This window comes from Colobus angolensis, unplaced genomic scaffold, assembly GCF_000951035.1.
Source record: "Colobus angolensis palliatus isolate OR3802 unplaced genomic scaffold, Cang.pa_1.0 Scaffold69, whole genome shotgun sequence".
NCBI classification, from domain to species: domain Eukaryota; kingdom Metazoa; phylum Chordata; class Mammalia; order Primates; family Cercopithecidae; genus Colobus; species Colobus angolensis.
This window is the reverse complement of record NW_012120598.1, coordinates 11,370,748-11,385,941: the sequence shown is the minus strand read 5'-3', so window position 1 is coordinate 11,385,941 and position 15,194 is coordinate 11,370,748.

Genomic DNA, 15,194 nt, shown 5'->3' with positions numbered 1-15,194 from the left:
AAGTAGCATCATGATAAATGCTAAAACTTTGTACAATATCTCTTCAAAAAGAGTTATAAGGCAAGATCAAAGATAAGAAAGCCCAAGATTGCCACTTCCATTCAATATTGTATTAGAGGTGTTCACTAGTGGAATAGGCAAATAGAAAAAATAAAAGGCATACAAATTAAGAAAAGCAAAAATTATCCCCATTCACAGATAATGTAACTGATATGCAGAGTATCCAAAGGAATATGCAGGCAAACTATTAAAACTAATATTTGAATTTGTTACGATTGACATACAAGGTAAATTTACTAAAACTCATTGTGTTTCTATGTATTAGCAAGGGGGCATGCAAAATGTCAAGAGTCAGCATATTAAAAGCTGCTCAAAGTCATTATAAACCAAGAGAAAAAAGTCAACATCAGAGTCAATACTATTACAACCCGACCATAAGAGCAAAAATTAAAACAAAATGAGAGAAAACCTGACTAGCGTTGGTGAGAATGTGAGCAGAGGGAACTGTCATATATTGTTGCAGCAATGGAAATAGTACTACTACTTTGAAAAAAAACTGGAAGTTATTAATAAAAGACTTATGAAAAGAAGTACATACTAATTGGTATCAGGGAACTACACTAGTAATGAAATATCATTTCAGAAGCTTTGACAAAAATTTAAAAATCTGACAGTATAAAACAATTTTATTATATAAGAATATAAGGAAATATAAATAAGTACAGTCATGTTGAAGAGAAAGTGAGGAATATGCAAGAAATTGACAGATATTTTCAATCTATCAAAAAATAATTCTGCTTTTAAGTGTAAACCATAAAAAACCTTAAATGTATGTAGGTTTATAGTAAGTAGATATGGTCTAAGGAAACATGTACTAAAACTTTTTGGTAATTCTTTTGACAATTTTGATTTTCCTGTTATATAATTATCTAATTTTTATTGAAATGTTTGCCATGTCTTACTACATGTTCTAGAATTTTTAAACTGTTACTTCTCATTTATCTTCACGTCATTTGCTTCTTCCTATTTAATCTTGTTTGTGTGTGCATTTTCTCTATGTTTTTATGATCAAGCTTGAGATTTACATAGTTTGTTCATATTTTCATTAGCATTTGGATTGATAATATTCCTAATTACTTAATATTTTCAAAATTATGATTTTTTAATTTTTCAATTGTCATTTTCATAGTTTCTTTTCATATTTCTTTACATTTAAGGTTTTAGTACATGCACTGAAGTTTAAATATTACCATTTAATCCCTGCTTAGTTGTATTGCTCAAATTTCAATTTGTAGATGTTATTCATTATTCAACAATAATTGCAACAACAATAAAAAACAACTCTACTTTCCTATAGGACAAAAAGAGAGAAGAGTTTCTATATTTATGATAGTGTTATTTTTTTCCCCTTACACCTTTGCATGACTTTGACATTTTACTGAGGCTTCCTTAATACTAGGAGTGTCACTGTGGACTGCACTAAAGCTCTGCATGCTGGTTTTACGCTTATTTAAAAAGGTGATTGAAATACACTGTCATCTAGGGTCAAGACTTCTCTAATTAGGCAGAAACATCTGGTCTCCCTCAAGTGTCTATGTTAAATGGTTTATTATTAATTTTGTATGTTAATGATTTGGAACCCTTTAATTTTATGAAGCCAGGAGGATTATTATTTTTGCCAGTGATCCACATTACATGAAAAAAAATTGCTATAAATTTTTTTTTGTGATAGAACATTGATGTAATACGAACGTTGCTTAAAATTACATAGCAATGTTTTATAAATTAATCCAATGATTATTGTTTAAATCAATACAGAATAGTCTTGCCCAAAAACCAAATGAATTAATGAAATAATTTGCATAACCAATGCCAGAATAGTTATCTCATCAAAATAAGATTAGTATTTTGTTAGTAAAAAATTATCTAGTTAGTAAAAAATTAAAATATAAATAACTTAAAACAATACACAGTAAATTTGATTTTTTTCCAAAATATTTAATAAAAGTTATGCATTTACATTTATAAGAGATTCAGAACCAATGTTTCAGGAATGGCTATCAATGGTAAATTGCAGTTTAGAATATTTATTCTCAAAAAAACACTGCTTGAAGATTACTTTATATCTGTCAACAAAATTTGCTTAAAAATTTTCAAGATCACCCTGAGAATATGCCCTAGCAGGCTATTGTTTATGTATATAAATGTATAAATATAATACTGACTTATGTGGTTGGAACCAAGATGTAGTTTAGTATAATAACCCCATGAATCATTCACACTTTCAAAATGTTAATTTGCTTGAATTAGTTTTTCTGAATTTTCTTACAAATTATTCCGATTAGGTATAATTTACTACTTGCTACATCTCCAAGTCTCCATAAGATCAAGACCATAGATATTTCACATCCTCTGTATAGCAACTGGCACAGTTTCTCATTTTCAGGTCATCCTTCTTTGTCCTTCGATTTTTCTCTAATTTGTACATAGCCAATACATTTTCATCATTCAGTGTAATTTAGTGTCTACTAAGGAGAAACTAAATATCTTTTATTTGAAACTTGATATATGATTGCATTTGTTATTGCTATTTTTAAATAAAATTTTTCACATCACTTAGCAACTCTAATCTTATGGCAGATGCAGCCAATATAGCATATAGAAATAAATAAAAGCATCGATGTGCATTCTTCTCATGTAAATGTGTTATACATCAGAGAGGCTGCCAACTCTTACTCATTTTCAACCTTAAATTAAATGCAGAATGTGGCTGGCAAATTATGTCTTAAATATCTGACTCAAAATTTCAGTAGATATTCTATCCCATTACGTATATTTAGATATCCATCTGGTAGATGGTATTTTTTTTTTTTTCATAGCCAACCTCAGAATTCAGACTATATTGCTTCTATTTCAAAATAACTGTATCAAATCTCATAGTATCCTTATATTAGCAGTACCATGAAACTCTACGTTTCCACAATTATGTTTCCAAATATTTGGGGGAAATCTGAATTGTCAAATTCCTTAGAGCTCTCTTATGGCTAAAATAAGTTAGCTATATTATATATAACTTACATATAACTTTTAGCAATTCTAAAGTTAATAAAACTAGGTTTTGGTAGATTTCCACATGAACTTGTACTTTTAGAAGTATAATTAAGTAATATATTTGCTGCAGGGAGGTTACCTGAAATAGAGTAGTGGAGGCAAAAGCTGAGTTAAAGCTTTACTGGGGAATGTAATGCCAATGAAACCAGGGGCAAAGAAAGAAGGAAGAGGCAGCCAATGGAAGAGACAGCTGAAGAAAGAGAGAAAATATCAGAGGCACATTTCCCAGCTGGCCACAGGTCTCAAAAACCAAACTGACTGCTCTGTCCTGGGGATGTCTAGAGATAGTCCAAGTGAAATGCCTGCATCTTGGGATTTTTCTTTTGGGGGTGGGAGTGGGATTGCAACAAACTGTGAGATATTCGCTAATTGATCCTCCTGTTCTCCTCCCTCTCACCATCAAAGTTGGCTGCATAATCATTATCATCACTGCAATTCTGACTTGTGGTAGCTGGTCCTGCCATGCCACTTCAGGAGGAAGAAGCCACAGCTTTAACCACTTCACCCGGGCAAGTCTGTAGACCTGATGGCTTCTCATTGTCAGTCATTAGTCCGTGGGTGTATTAGTTATCTAAAATTCTGAGCAATAAATTATCCCAAAAACTTGGCGGTTTCAAGCAGCAAATATTTATTATGTTAGCTTCTGGAATTAGGACAGTCCAGTTGTTGGCTGGGACCACTCTTAAAGGAACATCCAAATTTATTCATTTATGTTTATTGAATGTATGTGTGTTCCTCTTTATTTTCTTCCCCACTCAAGTGGTGTGATCTAATTGGGAAATCGCTGCAAACGTAAGTAGCTAAACATGAAAACAACATCTTTGTTAACAAAAATACTGATAGCTTGTATTTATGGTCTTGTGTGTTTTATCATTTCTCTAGAATTGGGCAGTATTGGTGAACTAATTAATCATCAGCAGGGTTGGAAGATCATAGGCTTACACAACCAAGTGTATTCATAACTGAAAGTAATTCAGAAAATAGGCTATCTGCAGCTAGGACAGACCCCTATTAGAAGAGTAAAAAGCAGAAATATGTAAGCTTAGTTCCTTCCTCATTCCAAACTCAGCAGTAATCTAGGTCACTCTTCCAGTGGGTGCGATGGTGGAAAGTCATAGAGAATGCTACTAATGGCCAAAGGCTGTAGCAGTACAAGAAAGGAACAGAAGGAAAAACAATACTTGCATTTAATAAAGGCAAATGAATAAATTTAAATGTTGCAATAAGCACAGTTCATAAATTATGAGCATTGGTAAAAATATGATAAAACTGCTATTAATTTTTATAAAACCAGAATACTACCTAAATTTAAAGATCATGAGTTTTTATCAAGGTACACTTCTGGAAAAATCTCAGTGAGAAAGGCAAATTTATATTACACAACTAATGGTGCATTCTGTGCATTTCTCATTGGTTATTTTTAAGCTGTTGGCATCTCCGTATAAACTGGTAGAATTGAAAGTTAAGATTTGTGCTTACTAATGAAGAAGGGATTATACGCAACAAGTCAAGATTAAATGGTTTACCAAGTCTTTATGAAACTAGGTAATTAATAATAATTTGCTATAAAGAAATAGACGTTAGCTAATGAAAGTTTCATATTACTTTCCATTAAATATAAGTATTCAATACAGTCATTATTTCACTTTGTTGTGAATTATAAGCCCCAACAACATGTTTAAACGAAATTAAATCATTTTAACAATGTTCTTTTCTTGCATTAATGTAACCACCTGGTGGCACTATTGATTAAACTTGGAAAAACATTAACTTTTTGATGAGTCCTTTTAAAAACATTTTTTACATTAAAATTGCAAATTATATGTGATTTCTGTTACTATTTCTTTATTTGAGTATATCAAAGATGGAGGGCTGTTGCTGGAAAAACATGTTGAAAGTTATTTGAAATTTCAAATGTAAAGAAAATCCTACTTATCTTTTACATCTGCAAAAGTCAAGGACTTACAAATGGTTGTGGTAATATTAAGAAAAGTGAATATAAAGATGAATATTATGTACTTAGGATTTCTGTATTTAATTGGTGAAATCATTTCAAATGGGATTTATGTATTAAAAATCAGACAAAAAGTATGCCTCACTTTCTTTGGTGATCATCTTTGTGATTTGATTTCAGATAGCATAGCAAGAATAACAGTACTCTCTGAAGTAGAGATACCTGCATCTCAAATATAATCTTACATAAAATTCATTTATCTATAAAATTCTCTTACAGATTCATTTATAATCTGGTTGTATGCCTGCCGGAAATATAAAGGATTATGATGAACTACAACAGACCTTAATATTTTTGCTCCATAAATTATGGAAACTAACAAATTATGTGCAGGATGTATTTATAAACATCAGAAGATTTTAAAGTAAGCTATTCTTCATGAAAGCAGAAAGGAACAGGATATCAGTTTACTGAGACAGCTTAGATTTGAGAGATATAAAGGAAAAATTACCATAAGACACTAGGAAAAAAAGATCATAATCATTATTTGAAAGTAATCAAGTTCTGAACCAGAGGAAAGATATGATTGTCTCGCATTAATAAAAACTAAAATATATTGGTCATTTTAGGTTATTACATATCAAGAATTCTCTAATTTCTGAACTAAAATTCTAAGTTTTAACTATCTGTACACAGTTGATTTGAATCAAATATTCCCTTCTATTTCCTTTTTGGAAGGATTTAGTTCATTTATATGTTAAGGTATATACATTTCCTTCTTGAAAGGATTTAGTTCACTTATATATGAAGGTGTATAAATAGGTTTTTATAATTAGTAATTATTTTGAGCCACATATTTTTATTACTGTTAAAGAAAAAATCTTTTCTGAACTGTTGTGTGATTGAAATAGTTTCAAATAATTCTGTGAAGAATCATAGCAAGTAAAATAAATGACTTCACCTACTAAAATCCGTGTAATATTTTCATGTGTGTTCATGTAGTGCTGCTGTAGACAGCTAAAGTCAGAATGATATATTTAGGTTAGGCATTGGGTTCTAAAGAAATTCTAAAGACTTAGAAAAGGAAGAAAGTCTCATATTATGAACATTTATTATGCATAAATTATTATAGTTATAGATTAAAGTAGTCTGAATAAATCTAAGAAAAACTGAGGTCCTGGTTAAATTTCTAAACTTACCTACACACATACACATTCACACACTCCACTAAAGTCAGAAATAGAAGCATGTATGATGATTTGAACACATTTCTCTTTCTTCTTTTGGTCTATAAAGATATATATGTAAATTTTGACTTAGATAAGTTTGCTATTGAAGGTTTATTTTACAGTTTTGTCTGTAAGGTTATACACTGCACCCCAAAGGTTTAGATGTTTGTTCTACAGTGACAATCACTGTATAATTATTCTTGCCTTTATTGGAAGGAATAGACACAGAACTGTGGTTTGTAGAGTTCAATTACAGACACAGACATTATCAAAACCAAAGAGTAAAACTAAGAATAATTCTTACATGATTTACTAAGTCCTCTGCCATTCCTATTTTCAGACCCATGGATTGGACTACATATTTGCTAAGATAAACAAATTACTCCTAATCGTAACTCGATTGATTAGATTGATATACCTCATATACTCAATGCAAAAAAAAAAAGTGCAGAAATCAAAATTTGGCAGACAAATTATTCCATTATTAATAGTATTTTGAAAAGTTCTGGTCATAGTAAATTCACAGTTATTCTTTGAGATTATATTAGCCAGTCCTGAGATAAACACAACCGGCAAGAGGTATGTGTACAAACATGTATTTATACACGCATTTATAGATATATACACACATTTGGAGAGAATGAGGAATTGGCTCATGTGATTAAGGAGCTAAGTTCTGTGATCTTCCATCTGTTAAGCTGAAGACTCAGGAAAGTTGGTCGTGGAGTTCAGAGGCCTGAGAGTTAGAGGGTCAATGGTGTATATTCTAGTCCAAAGTGAAGGCATGAGAACTCAGGTCTTCACGGACAGAAGATTGTTGTCGAGCTCAATCAGTCCAGCAAAAAAAAACTTCAAACTCCCTTTATCTTGTTGTTTTGTTCAGGCCTTCAATGGAGAGTGTGACGCCCGGCCACCCTGTGGAGGGCTACCTGCACTCATTTGGCCAATTCACATGTTAATCTCTTCTGAAAACACCCTGACAAACATAGTAGAAATAATGTTGAACCAAGTATCTTGGCATTCAGTAGCCCAGTCAAGTTGACACCTAAAATTAACCATCACAGTCACTCTTTTCTGTAAAGGACAGAGCTACATTCTCAAGCTGAAACTCAAAAACAGACAATACATACATATGTTCTTCATAATATCCTCTTACGCCTTTAAATATTATGGCCATGCATTGGCTACACTATGAATACTATGTAATATTGCACAAGATACACAAAGTTCAGTTAGAAAATATAAGAAAAAATTTGACTTAACTGGAATTCTTAACTAGAATTTACTTCTTTACTTTACTTAACTAGAATTCTTTCTTCCCCAGTGATTTGTTACTAATGAGATTAATGTTTTGTAAAAATTAATAGTGGTAAATCCTTGTTCAAAAATTTTATAACCTATTGATTATAATTTATTGAATATAATTTATAATGTATAATGTATAGGTTCATTTAAATGACTACAACAGACACTTGTAATTGTTCCTGCTTCTTGTCTTTCCATACTCCAGATTAATAGGAAAGAAACACAGTCATCCATGACTGCCTCCTACTCCTTAAAATTCAATAGACTTCTGAATTAACCACAATCCTCTCTGCCTACTACCTTAGTATTTATGCTATCTGCCTCGTATATAATTCTTCCTGCAGTTACCCTTCACATGGATAGATAACTGCATGCAACTAGTACTTTTTCTGTGCACTTAACCCTATTTTTCTACCTCCAAGTTTTTCTCTTTCAATTGGTCCATGCTGGAATATCCTATTTTTCTTTTCTGTCTGTCGAAACCAATGATTGTAGGAGACAATAGCTAGTTTTGAGTCTTATGCAATTTTGGAAAGAAATGCTTTTGACTAGATCTGATGATAATATAATGCTTGTAATGCATAAAATACCTCTGCCAACTTTCTTTTTACAAAGAAGCCTAAGTTTCCTAAGCTATCTACTATTCAAATTTTCTTTACAAATTTTACAAAAGTAAGCAGCAAAGAAATGTATTATTACTAAGGAAAAAAATTCAAGCCACAAAAGCATGATCCATCAAGGGCTCCGCTCACATTTCACAATTACTTTCTTCCCTACGCAGCAAACTTTCCCAGTATACTTTTATCATACTATGAGTCTTAAAATTTAATTTTTTTACTGCACCAAAGTATATGTAACATTGTTTCTCAGTGACCTTGTAGTAACCTATCAGTAAATATGTACCAAAAAAGGGTGAATAAATTCCAAATTTATGTATAGTTGACCCTCTCTGCAGTTCTTGAATTCATTTATTTAATTAACAAACATTCCATGCATACTCTGTCCCAGGCACTGTTTTAGGTGCTAAGGCAATATTAATGGTGCTTACATATGCAGAGGAGAGCACTGTATGAGTTTTAGATGATATATCCTGGTTGATAAATGTTTTCTTGCTCAATAAGGCCACCATTTTATTCTTTTTAAAATTAAAATATGCTTACCTTGAGCCAAGGAAATAGTATAACTCATATGGCAATTAAATGTTGCTCTTAAATCAAATGCATTGCATTCAGTACCTAAAGTTATGAAACCCTTTTATTTTCTAGACACTTTAAGTTAATGTTCAGGCAGGAAAATGCTCTGGTTTTATGGATATCAACCCCCTCAAGCAATACAGACTCAAGAGATTTCCCTGTGAGAGAGCACTGCAGCTGTGATTTATTAAATTAAACATGGTTCATGGCAATTAGCCATGGAAGTTTCCTTTGGGCCACTCTTCTGATCACAGAGAAATATGACACAAACGGCTGGAATTTTACTGACGGAACTGCCACTTCCCTGCAAAGTTTCTGCTCTCCAGAGTCCACCTGCTAGCTCTCATTGTTCTCAGGGCTATGATCTTCCTCGAAATTGTATCTACAGTATTTTTCACTACTTTTTCAGTTTTATATAAGGTAAAACTTCCATGAGTTGAGCTTTGGATATCTTTTTTTTTTTTTTTGCTTTGTTTTATTTTTGAGACAGGTCCTTGCTCTGTCACCCAAGCTGGAGTGCAGTGGGATAATCATGACTCATTGCAGCCTCAACCTCCTGTACTTAAGTGATCCTCCAGCCTCAGACCCCCAAGTAGCTAGGACTATAACCACACAACACTACACTCGGCTAAATTTTGTATTTTTTTTTTTTTTTTTGTAGAGATGAGGTCTCACTATGTTTCCCAGGCTGGTGTCAAAGCCCTAAGCTCAAGCCATCAGCCTGCCTTGCCCTCCCCAAGTGTTGGAATTACAGGCCTGAGCCATCATGCCTGGCCCTTTGCATACTTTTGAGTTTTTGTTATTGTTTTTACTATTTGCAATGGTTTGGCGAGCGATGGCCAAATCCGCAAAAGGATAAATGAAAATGTAAGCCATATGGTATAACTTGTAAGAAAACAAGAACTAAAATACTTATTAGTAATTATCATTTGCTCTTTTCTATTTCACACTGGTTAGAAAACATTTTTGTTTCCTCTTTCTTTGGTATTTTTCACTGCAGCTGCAATAAAACCCTTAATTAGGTCTTGGCAATGCCATCTAATTGGTTGCGTAGTTGCCACCAAAATGGCAGATGAACTGTACCCTACATCCACATTGAACTTTTTTTCTTCCAGTCTCCATGCATCTGCACCTATAATTTTCTCCGCCTAAAACAGTCTTGCCCACATATTCACATGGCTGCCATTCATTATTTGTTTTTCATCTCAAACATTACTTCCTTGGAGAGGCACTGCCATGCTATGAGTATATCCTATGCTCACTAAGTAACTCTACTTACTTGTTTTAATTTTTATTGCACTTATTATTATAGGGAGCCATATCTCATTTATCATAATCCTATGTCCCCCACTGAATATAAGCTAAGTAAGAACAAATCCTTATCTTTCATGTTCCCCAGGAAAAAGAGCCTGACACAAAGTGAACAATACCTAAATATGTATAAAACAAGTATATAAAACTATCTCCAGAGATGCCAAATTAAAGTTGCTGAGAAGTCCTTTTTCTCAACTTTTGAATCTTTCAATAGTACAGACATAAGTGCACATTACTGGTACTATCATAGTGCAGACCTATCTGTTTTATGATATGGAGTTTTTAAGATGATTTTGCTGCTGTGAACTTAGAAAGCCAAGAATATTGGGATTTTTTTGGAGATATTAGGGGAAAGCACTGGTACTCATATATCCTCTAACAGAAAAACTTGACAATCTTCTCTGTAGAAACTCTGCCTTCCTTGTATGTTTATAATAATTAAAGAGATCTGTAAACAAGTCTGGAGAAGGACTGGAAGCATTCACCTAGCCAATCATATAAAAATATTCATCCCTAGTGATCATGAGATGATAAATGATGCTCAGAATGTCATTCCATCCAATATCAAATATATTCCTTTTTATGTTTCTCCATCCTTTTTTTTTTTCCTTTTTTTGCATTTTAAAACCTAAGCTAATTTAGAAGAGTTTTAGATTTAGAGATAAAATTGAAAATATAGCACAAATAGTTACCTCACGCTTGGTACCCAGTTTTCTCTATTATTGATATTTTACATTAACATAGTACATTTGTTATGGTTAACGAACCAATACTGATAAATTAAAGTCCATACTTCACTTATATAGCTACCCTCTACTTACAAGTTATTTTTCTCTTCTAGAATCCCATCTGGGATACAACATTACATTTAGTTGCTCTATCTCCTTAGGCTCCTTTTGGCTATAATGTTTCTGACTTCTCTTGTTTTTGATGGCCTTGACAATTTTGAGAGTACTTGTCAGTTATTTTGTAAAATGTCCCTCAAGTGGTATTTCCCTGATGTTTTCCTCTGCATTAGACTGGTGTTATGGATTTGAGGAGGGAAACAAACATAGATAACCTATTTCATCACATCATATCAGGGATACATACTACCAACATGACATCAGCGCTGAAATTATTCTTGATCGCTCGTCTGAAGTAGATTTTCCCACTGTAAATTTCTTCACTGTACCCTCTCCACCCAGTCACTATATGCAGCCCACACTCAAGGCATGGGGTCCAACACTTCAATAGAGGGAGTTTTACTCCTCCTCTTTGAGAGATGACTGGCTACATAAATTATTTGGAATCTTTTGCATGAGAGACTTCTACTCTCCCATCTTTATTTCTTTATTTATCTATTTGATCATTTATAGCAGTATGAACTTGTGAATATTTGTTTTAAAGTTTGAGTTAAAATTCAAAATACTGCTTTTTGTACTTTGCTGCCCAAAGTGTTCCAGCTTCGGTCGCTGGGAGTCCTTTCTACAGGCTTCTATCTACATTTGACATATCCTCTTCACTTTTTTGTTGTTGTTGCTTGATAACTTTTTTGTTTTTGTTTTTGTCAGAACTGTCTTGTATTACAATATGCTCCAGGGTCATCTTGTATATTTTCTGCCCCAGTCTCAGGATCAGCTGTATCTCCAACACATTCTGGTTCTTTTTGTTGGAGAATGGTATTAGGAAACAAGATTTGGGCATCAGCTGTACTTGTTGCTACTGGGATAGCATTGCTTCTAGGCCTCCTCAGTTAACAGGAAAAAAGAAAAAGATATATATAAATACACGCACACACACACAAAATATTCGTTTGTCTGTAACCAAGAATATCTATATAAAGTAAGCATGAGTTCATGCTGATGACTCCAACTGGAATACAATACTACTGGGAAATTCTAGCCTCCTCTCCTCTCTTTGGTTATCTTTATGATTCCAGTAGTGAGAAGCCTGGCACACTTCATTTACCATCCATCAACTTATTATATAATTCTGATGTATATGCATTTAGTACTATCAGATTTCAGGGTTCTGATGCTTGCTTTGTATTCTCATGAAACTAATACAGATAACTGCAGCTTTCTTTTGATTGTTGTTAAAATGTTATACCTTTTTCTATTTGTTTGTTTTTAGAAAAAGAAAACTGCACCTTCATATTTAATGTGGGGTGATTGTATAACACTTACAGCAGTCTTGTTTGTGTATTCCCTCTGTGGATTTATGTCTTTTAATCAATGTATTTAGATCATTCACATTTAAAATGATTAATGACGTTTTTGGATGAATATCTACATTGCTGTAACTGTTTGCTACTTGTTAGATTTTTTTTTTTGCCTCCCCCACCACCATTTCTGTCTTTTCTAGCTTTCATGGAGCATTTTACAAGCATCCATTTATGTATTTTCTTAGCATAAGAATTATATATCTTTTAATTTTTTAGAGATTCCCACAGATTACAATATAAAGTTTTAAATAATTAAATCTAAGTTTAAATAATACTATACTCCTTCCATGTAGTACGCGTTTCTAAGAACAGAATAGTCCCAATTCTTCTCTTACATTCAACATGTCATGGATACCATTCATTTTACTTTTTCCATATAATAGAATTACCCATTACATTATTTCTGTATTTCTTTTAACTAACAAGTATCTTATAGATTATTTAAATTTAAAAAAATATATTTTCACTAATATCTTATCCAGCATTTTTCCTTCCGTAGTGCAGATCTAAGTTTCTGACCTTAATCATTTTCAATCTCAAGACGATTTCCTTTTAAAATTTCCTGCTGAGCAGGTCTGTGGGCCTTAAATTCCCTCAGTTTTTGTTTGTTTAAAAGTATCTTTATAAAAAAAAAAAAGTATCTTTATTTCAAGTATATTTCAGAAAAATTATTTTACTGGCTTGAAAGTCCAAATTACTGTGTTTTCTTATTTCAATGCTTTAATTATTTAACTCTATTTTCTTCTCTCTTGGGCAGTTTCTGAAGACACAACCGTAATTTTATCCATGGTTTTCTAAATGTTAAGTTCCCTCTCCTCAGCTTCTCTTAAGATTTTCTTCTTTTTTTCTGTAAATACATTTTTTTTTTTTTTTTTTTCAGTTTGAATAGTATATGACTAGGTGAAACTTTTTGGTTTTTAATCCTTCTGAATGTTTTCTGGGGTGTTATCCTGTCTTGGTGTTTTCTACCTAGATCTCATTTGGCAACTGTCATTAGTTTTGTAAACTTCTTAGATTATTATTATTATTATTATTATTATTTTTTGAGATGGAGTCTCACTCTGTCACCCAGGCTGGAGCGCAATGGCACGATCTCGGCTCAATGCGACATCCACCTCACAGGTTCTAAAAATTCTCCTGTCTTAGCCTACTGAATAGCTGGGACTATAGTCACATGCCACCACATCCGGCTAATTTTTGTATTTTTAGTAGAGTCAGAGTTTCACCATATTGGTCAGACTGATCTCGAACAGATTATTACTTTAAATATTTCTTCTGTTACTTTTCTGTCTTTTCTTTCTGGTAGGCCAATATGCAGAAGAAAACCTTTTAAAATTGTCCCTCAGGTCTTCAATGTTCATTTTCTTTTAATTTCAGTTATTTGTTTGTTTACTTATTTATTTTTGTCATTGCATTTTAGTTTGAGAAGTTTATACTGACCTACATTCAAGCTCATGGAGGCATTCCTTTTGTGGCCACTCTCTGACTACTGATGAGCCCATCAAAGCTATTCTTCAATTTTGTGAGTATTTTTTATTTCAAATATTTCTTTTTGATTGTTTCTTAGAGTTGGCTTCTCTCTATTTACATTACCCATCTGTTCTTGCATGGTGTCCACTGCTTTGTTAGAGGTTTTAAGACATTAATCACAGATATTTTAAATTTCCTATCTAGTAATTCCAAAATCTGTGTCATATCTGAGTTTGCTTCTGGTGCATGTTTTGTCTCCTTAGACAATTTGTGCTTGTCTATTAACATGCTTTCTAATTTTTGTTGAAAGCCATAATGTTTCAGGCAATAGGAAGTGAAGTATACAGGTCTTTAGCATTTTAGGGTTGGCCGGGTGCTGTGGTCACTTCTGTAATCCCAGCATTTTGGGAGGCTGAGGCAGGCGGATCACCTGAGGTCAGGAGTTCAAGCCCAGTCTGGACACCATGGCAAAACATCACCTCTACTAAAATGTTAAAAAAAAAAAAAAAATAGCTGGGCATGGCAGTGGGCACCTGTTTTCCCTGGTTACATTATAATCCCAGCTACTTGGGAGGCCTAGGCAGGAGAATCACCTGAACCCAAGAGGGGGGGTTTGCAGTTGTGAGCCAAGATAATTCCACCACACTCCAGCCTGGGAGACAGAGTGAGATTCTGTCTCAAAAAAAAAAAAAAAAAGAATTTTAGGCTTTATAATAATAAAGCCTCCTCTGGCTGGGAGTTAGCTGTGTTTAATGTTTGCAATCATTTCAGGAGTCAAAGGCTTTACATTTCTTTAGCATTATTTTTGTTTCATTTGTGAAATTTGGGTTTCTTTAAGCTCTTCCCTCAGAAAGAGTCTGCGTCTCTCAGCTCTTTTAGCTGTAAATCCTATTATACTGGATCCCTGTTGACGTGGTAGTAAACTTGGTGATAGGAGAAAAATGCTATAATTTTGTGATTAAACCTCAGTCTTTTAGTGGCCCTGTGACCTTCACAAATAATTCTCATTTTATCTTATTTTTGTTGAGATAGGAAATCTAAAGATGACTGGAGTAAATAAATGTACCTTTTCCTGGTAGGATAAGGCTCTAGCTATATCTTCTCCCCTAGATCATAGACCCTTGTTACTGACAACACTGTGGGGGCATTTCACAATAATTGTTTTCTTCCTCTTTCCCACTAGAGGAACAGGGTATGTCTCTCCACTCTTCCTAGTCAGAATGTTTACCCCTTCCTAGGGGTTCCTGAAGTTAAAACTGGTGAAACTTTGGCAGCCCCTAAGTTGAGGATCCCAGAGTTTTGTGCTCATATTTAGCCCATATTCAATCTTCAACAATTTGTTAAAATTTACTATTTCATTGTTTCTACAAGTTTAGAACTCTACCAGCTTCTGTTTGAGTTCAACAGATATT